The sequence below is a fragment of the Octopus bimaculoides genome, chromosome 25 (genome assembly GCF_001194135.2).
Source record: "Octopus bimaculoides isolate UCB-OBI-ISO-001 chromosome 25, ASM119413v2, whole genome shotgun sequence".
Taxonomy (NCBI): Eukaryota; Metazoa; Mollusca; class Cephalopoda; order Octopoda; family Octopodidae; genus Octopus; species Octopus bimaculoides.
In genome coordinates this window covers 33,156,957-33,165,079 of record NC_069005.1, presented here as the reverse complement: position 1 = coordinate 33,165,079, position 8,123 = coordinate 33,156,957, and the positions used below count along the sequence as shown (strand labels likewise).

General features: G+C 36.1%; 1 protein-coding gene across 1 annotated transcript in view; it reads right to left on the bottom strand.

Moving 5' to 3' along the window:
• The window catches only part of LOC106869079 (protein hobbit), a 214,183-nt gene that overhangs the window by 116,923 nt on the left and 89,137 nt on the right, over window positions 1-8,123 (bottom strand). The gene's annotated exons all lie outside the window — the stretch shown is intronic.

Genomic DNA, 8,123 nt, shown 5'->3' with positions numbered 1-8,123 from the left:
ATAACCAGTGAAATTCATTTAAATTCAACTCTAATACAAAAATTAAATATTAAATATATTAATTAATTCATATGGGGAAAATGACTTATTAAAAGACTTGATCATCATTATTGTGATTGAATTTATTAGATCAATAGAGATTTAAAAGCAAAATCAATCATCTTAATTTAAACATCAAGTCACTCTTTGTCTCACATCCCATTACCAGTGCTACATAGCCTGAAACATTTCCACAGAATCAAATAGAAGAAGAAATAATTCTTATTTGAAGAATAGTGTTACATGTCAGTTCCCTCGAAATGTTTTTTTTTTTTTTGCAATCACTGATTAATTAAGCCTCTCACAACGACATTGATAACGATGACATCACAGAGATGTGCTCCTTTGTCGTTGTTTCTGGGTTATTCTTTCTTAGCCACCACAAACTCGTCTTACACAGGCTGACTTTAATAGAGAGACCTTAAAAATCTCTCACATCTCCATGACAATAAAGAGACATCAAAATTAATATTGCGATATTAATTGCAGTTCTAAGCTGTTGTTTTCAACTCCATAAAGCTTGCAGCAGTTGCACAATTACAGAAATGAATGCTGAAGAATTAGCAATCCTCAACAGTGTGTTATCTGCAACAATTACTGCTTTATTTGGTGTGAATGTATTGCAATTCTAGTTATTAATATTCTACACCATTAGCACTCTTCTTGTTAATCTACTTCCATTACTGAAACACCGAAACAAGTGGAGAGGGGGGGAGGGAGGAGATAGAATCAGATCAAGAAAATAGAGATACTGACTAAATGCTTTGTGGTATAATCTGCTTCAATGATTTGTGTTTCTGAGATCAAATCCCATAAGAAAATTTCCAGAACATGTGCCAGTAGCACATACAAAGCACTTGTGCAGGTGCCACATAACGAGTACACTCTGTAAAGCGGCTGGTGTTAGGAAAGGCGTGCAGCCATAGAAACCATGCCAAAACAGACAGATGGAACCTGGTGTCACTCTCCAGATTGCCAGCTCCTGTCAAACTGTCCAACCCATGCCAGCATGGAAAATGGACGTTAAATGACGTTGTAGTTATTTAATCAAGGATATTGGAGACACTAACTACTGTGTAAAATGTGATTAATTTTTCAACTGGTTTTTGTTTCAGAATTCAAAATCCAGAACGGTTATTATTTATTTTATACCTCAGTTGGTGGTCAACAATGGCATCTTTGCTTACAAATTACCTACATGTCAATCACTGCTCCATTGCGTTCCTGTTGGTGACAGTGACAATGTAGTCTTTAACATAACTTAAGGGACATCATTCATGAAACACAGCAGCACAATTCTTTTTTTTTTTTTTTTTGTGGATATTTACATCTGTCAGATGCAAACAAGAGAGAAAGAGACTACAGTACAGCTTCCATTTACCAAGTGGTGTTACTAACAAGGTTTAAAACGACCAAGGCTATGATAAAAACACTTGTCCAAGGATTCATGCAGTAAGATTAAACACAAACTATGTAGCTGCAAAGAGAATTTCTAAGGGAGGGGGGGGGAGAGAGAGAGAGATCCATTTGTTGCTTTATTATACCAAAGTAAATTCTAATGCAGCAGACCAATGATCAAAAGATATTCCTTCGATTAAAGATGTTCCAGTTGTCACTGTCTTGTCTTTTATTCAGACATAGTGTCGGAAGGATCCAATACATTCTACCTTTTATTTTAAGTAGAAAGGCTGTGTGATTAACGAGAAAATTAGCTACTATTTCTAGCAGGTCGTGCAACCACACAGGGACTCTCTTACTGGTTCAGTACTAAGTACCAGTTTTATAGCAGGACTAATGTAATCAATTGTATCTCAAATTATAAAATTTTCTATTGAGAGAGGATGACAAGAAACCAATATTTAATTCCTAATTAACAACTAATGTTTTTAAAATCCTATTTGATATCAGGATCATAGTTACTCCATAGGAGAAATCATGATTTGCTACTGTAGTTCTAAGTATTCCATTCTGTAAGTAAGACTTTTAGTAAAAATTGACGACAAAATCATTAGAAACCATTTAAAATAATGTTTGTAAAAAAAATCCAACACCATGCACAAATTAATGGAAATTGAAAACTGTTTAAATTAATATAATACTGTTAAAAAGTTATATCAAATAAAATGAGATTTTTGAAAAAAAATTTATTGGCTTTTGATGTTTAAAAATATGAATTGGGTTTCTTAAGGGAAAAATATATTAAATAACTCTTAATTTTGCACAAATTAGCAATCAAAAAGACCACACACAAAATGCACAGAATATTCTTTGAAGATTTTATACACACACACACACACATATATATATATATATATATATACAGACACACACACACACACACACACACACACATATATATATATAGTTAAAATAAATGTTTTTATAAACAGTATCAACAAACATTAACTGAATAAAGGACTCAATACAAATATAGAGTGTAATATTTAAAATAATTTAATAGACAGTAATTTCGTAATTTTGCTGGCTTATTCAGTTTGAATATGCCACATGCATGAAAAAACATAGAAGTCACACTCAATAAAAACACACACACACACACACACTTTGTCTAGAAAGAAGAAAATATTCAATAAATGCTGTAGAGTTATATTTGTTAGGAATAATTTACTGATTTAACTCTGGCCATTATCATCAAGTTAACATTTTATTTAAATACAGGCAAACACTACACAAGTCAAGCAAGGACACCAGACATACACACAGCCATAATTAGGAGTGAATCATCAGCTGATTCTTTTCACACACACACACACACACACACACACACACACACACACACAGATGAAAGTACAACTGTGTGGTTAAGAAGTTTACTTTACGGATGTATCCCACTCCGTGGCATCTTGGACAAGTGGCTACTATTATATTCCTGGATTGACCGATGCCTTTATGAATGAATTTCGTAGACAGAAGTTATCACAAGCCTATCATGTGTGTATGTGTGCATGTGTGTTTATTCCTTGATGCTCTACAACTGTGTAGGTTTGTTTACATCCCCACAAGTTAGCAATTCAGTGGAATGAGAATTATCAGAATAAGTAGCAGATTTATGAGGTCAATTTGATTGATAAAATTCTTCAAGTTAAGAACTACAGCATAGTCAAAGTCCAATGAGCAGAACTAGTAAGAGAAGACTGCATAGACATGGAATCTATCAGGAGTAGTTTTATGATAACACTGTAAAATAACTATTGAGTTGTAATAGTCCCCACCAGAGTTAGTTTAATACTAAGTAAGTGCAGTTTATATATACACATTTTTATTTTAGAAATATTTGTAAATTGATTGACAGTATTCCCAAATGTGTGAGACTGGTTAAGCAAAAATATCTTATTTCCATAACCAATTTCAATTCAACAATAATAGAGAAAGAAGTTCAGAGGTGATCAACCAATGAGAAGAAAGATTGATGTGGTTCGTAAGTAGGAGAGTACAGACTCAGTTTAATGATTACCATGTTCTTGGTTGGCCAGTGTCAGTTAGGACAGAAGACAATGTCAGCCAACGCTGTAAACATCTTTTATGCAACACGGCTCATTAAAGCTGGATATCAGCCAAACCTTGCTGTAACACAGACACATATAAACAGGAAATAAAGATGATTTTCAGCATTGAGCTTCTGCAAGGAAATGGTGAAATTCTTTTGAAACAATCCTTAGCTTATCGATCACATTATTTGGCCAGATGAGGCAACATTTCATGTCGAGGGAGGCATCCATCAATCAACACAACCGAATGATTTATACTGTAGATAAAACTTCTGATGAAAACCAACATAAAATGATGGTGCTTGGTTAGTCTCAGATTGTGTATTTGGACCGTTCCAATGTAACTCGATCTTTCATTTTTTTTTTTTTTTCCAGCACTGGCAATGCTGATCATTATATCCAGCTGTTTACTGATGACTTCTGATCTGGATTCCTTACATTACTTGACAGTGGTTCATACATTTCTTGGTAAAAAAGGGAGCCAGCATCACTGGTGCATGGTTACAACATGAATTTAAGTTGGTGGATAGGACGCCGAGGAATATTTTGGGAATGGCCTCCAATATTTCCTGCCTTGACAGTTCCTGAGTTCTTGCAGAGACATCTAGGATAAACACTTGTGTACTCAGGGTGCTGCTAAACTCCATCTCCAAATATAGGACTGATGTCTCAACAGGCAGTAAAGCAGCCCTCTAGATGTTTTGGCTCCTTCAACTACAACACCAGAGCTGCCTGGGGTCACCCATTGATGTAGGTACAAAACTCCTGTATAACAGCACAAGCTTTCTTAAGTCAGATGTTGCCACCCTGGGTCAGATGCTTCTCTCATCCTCAATGCTCATTCTTGCTGCACCAATGCAACGTCGCCAATATCCAGAAATTTTCAGCTGTCATCATTGAGGAATTTGCTGATTTACTGATTTATATCTCAAAACTTGCTCATTCTTACCCAAAAAATTATGAGACTACTTAACCGTAAAGGGAACACAATTTTTTAGACTGGATTTGAATAAACAAAGTTTTGATGATTTTATTTCATAAAAGTTCCAATCTTGGCACTAAAGCCTTCCACTTAAGGTTTTGTTATTACATGCCATAGGATAACAATTTACGGAAGACTAGAATTATGTATGTACATATTTAAATACATAATATATTTATGCATGTATAGCCACAACTGTGCCTAACAAACCTCTTACCATGCAGCAATGTAATATGTAATTATGTATTAAAAAAAAATTACAAGTGTGCCTTGAGACATTAAAGTGAACAGATCTCTCAAAGAAATTAAACCACATAACTGTTGCGTCCAAGTCAACTATGTTAGGAGTTACACCAAAAAGGCCTATGAACAAAGAGATCTGTCTAATTAACTCCTATAAACTTTCACCTGTATATTATCTTACCTGATTATGGCATGAAAATGATAGATAACTTCATAGACACCCAATAACCAGCTGATATGCTGCCCTCTATGTGGATATACATATACTGCTTTAAATCCAGTGAGGATTACTGACATATACAGTGTGTGTGTGTGTGTGTGTGTGTGTGTGTGTGTGTGTGTGTGTGTGTGTGTGTGTGTGTGTGCAACTACAATATTACCTGCACATACACACACAATGTATACATTTTATTACCTACATGTATTGAACACTTCACGGTGTATACACGGAAATCACAACACACACAATACATATATATATACATACATACATACACACATTTTAATTAAATATATATTTGAAGTGGAGCAGTTTTCTCGATGGTTAATTGATACTATTTCATCAATAATAAACAAAAGAGAGAAAGAGAGAAGGGAGAGGAGTAGCCAAGGCTATAAACAATATTAAAATGACGACGAAGGTGAGTGGGTGAGGCGAGCAAACTAGATATCACACATTACCTTGGGAGTATTCAATTCATGGATAAGAAATTGGGAGGGGAAAAAGGGAAGCAGAAGCTAAGTGGATAATTAACTGGGATTATTCCCAGCCTAATATTTCGGAAAACTTCCTCATTATCAGTTAATTACTTTAATATAACCATATCTATTCGACAACTCATTTTCAAATTGATTTTTATTTCACAGAAGAACAAAGAAAATAGAACAGTTTCTGTATGTGTGTGTGTATGCGTGTTTATGTGTGTCTATGTACATGTGTGTGTGTGTGTGTGTGTGTGTGTGTGTGTGTGTGTGTGTATTTGCACACATTTTGTGTCTAATCTGGAGTTTTCATGGCATTAAGAATCATAATATCCTAACACCATCCACAAAACTCTCCTCACCTATCAGAACAGGTGTAGCTGTTTCATTTCGATGTATGCTTTGCAATAATGTGGTTGTGGGTTCAGGCCCATGACACAGCACCTTAGGCAAGTGTTTCTAATATCACATTGTTCTTATGGTTGAAATTTGATAAACAGTAGGGCATGCGTGCATCTCTCATCTTCTATCTTCTTTAACTCACTGCAGCCATGCTAGGGTACCACCTTGAAAGGTTTGGCTGAACAAATCAACCCCAGGACTTTTTTGGTTATAAAGCCTGGTACTTATTCACTTCTTCTAACAGCCTTTTTGCTTATTTTTTTTTTTACCAAACTGTTAAGTTATAGGGACATAAACAAACAAACACTAGTTGTCAAGCAGAGGTAGATAATGTGTATGTATATATGTGTCTTTGTATTGTAATTGTCTCCCACTAATGCTTCATTAATTAATTTGATCCACTAGGGTGATCTACTAGAGCAAATCAGTCAATGTGTAGACTGAATTATATATAAAGCTATAATTTGATCGTTTATACCTTTAATGCTTTGTTTTCCTTTCTGTAAAAATATGTTGATAAAATCCAAGGAATGAGGAAAAAAAACGAGAAATGTCAAGTGTCTTGCTCAAGGATACTGTACTGAAGACTATGCTACAAATAGCTATACTTAATTGCATGCAGTTATACTGCGGTACCTAAATGTAGCTAGGTTGACTGGGCTATGAGGAGTTAAATGTCCTGGTCAAGGATACAATATAATACAGGTGACAGAATATAAATTACCAACTTCTAGCTCATTGTCCAGTATATTATTATTAACTTGACCATTTAGCCCTGGTCAGTCAATTGGATTTGAAGTACTAAGAAGAGTGCTTAGAAAACCTGTGAAAAAATTGCAATCAATATTGACTGACCAAATGTAAAAAGTGATTGCGACAGCAAGAGAGTCTCCAAACAAGATAGGAGTGGGAACATCACTAAAGTGACCAGTGGTGACATCAGAGTAACCAAAGTGACCACTGCTGAAGTTAGAGAGAGAGAGACCAGAGGTGATGTCACCAGAGTGACCATTGGTGATAACATCAGAGTGATTGACAGTAATAGAGTGACCACTGATGATATGAGAGTGACCAGGTTTTAATACCAATGTGATGACCAGTAGAGACAATAACTACTTGACTAGTAACATCAACATGAGAATGACGAGTGGTAACAACTCTAGAGTTACTAGCAATGACATCAATGGAGAAACTTTAAGATATATTCTTGCTAAATTCTGATCGCACTCACTGCTGGCATCATTTCAATAATTGGTACAGCTCACAGACTGGCCAAAGTCTGGCCACCACTATCATCATCATCATTAATTCTAGCAATACAACCGATTCACTCCCACCACAAGCCACCATTGTGGATGCTGGCTCCATCAGAGAAACTGACAGAGGGGTACACCCAGCCCCACCCCATATCCACTACTACCACAAATACTAACAACAACAACAACACTATTGCCATGGTAATACAATCAAAATGAATAAATAAATACAAAGGAAAACATCATAAAAATGAATGTTTCTTTGGTTAGTTTTTCCCTCCTCCACCTTCTGCTGGAGCCATATTAGTCAGAGGAGAGGTGGGAGGTGAGATGACAGACAAGAGGTGGAGAGCGAGAGAGGAAGACAGCTAAAGACGTGTGTGTGTGTGTGTGTATGTGTTTGTGCATGTGTGTGTGTGTGTGTGTGTGGTGAGTAAGGGGAGAGGGAGGTGGGAGGCAGAGAAGAGGATTAACAGTAAGATTGTTAGCTTACAGACAGACATATATATATAGGATTGAAAGATGGGGAGACTGAAGACAGACGAGATGGGGGGGGGGAGAGCAAGATAAGAGGCAGATGGAGAAAGAGAGGGAGAGAGAGAGAGAGGTGGAACATCAATAGAATAACCATCACATATTGATTTGAAGTCCATCTAACTTCCCTTCGCCTACCTACCCCCAACCACCCCTGTAACTGGATGTTTCCATGTCATCATCACCCACACTTACACCCTATCGACAACACTACCACTACAATCATACATTACCCTACCCTACCTCCCATCTACTGTAGCATCACCATCAGCATCATCATTACCACCACCACCACCACCACCACTACTACTATCATCATCACCATCATCATCATCACCAGAATCATCATCATCCCTATTTGCTGGTCACCTTTTGTTTGCTTGCTTACAAAAATTCCTTTCCTAATGGCATTCTTAGTCTTTTGTTTTGTTTTTGTTTTTTGTGTATTTCAATTAT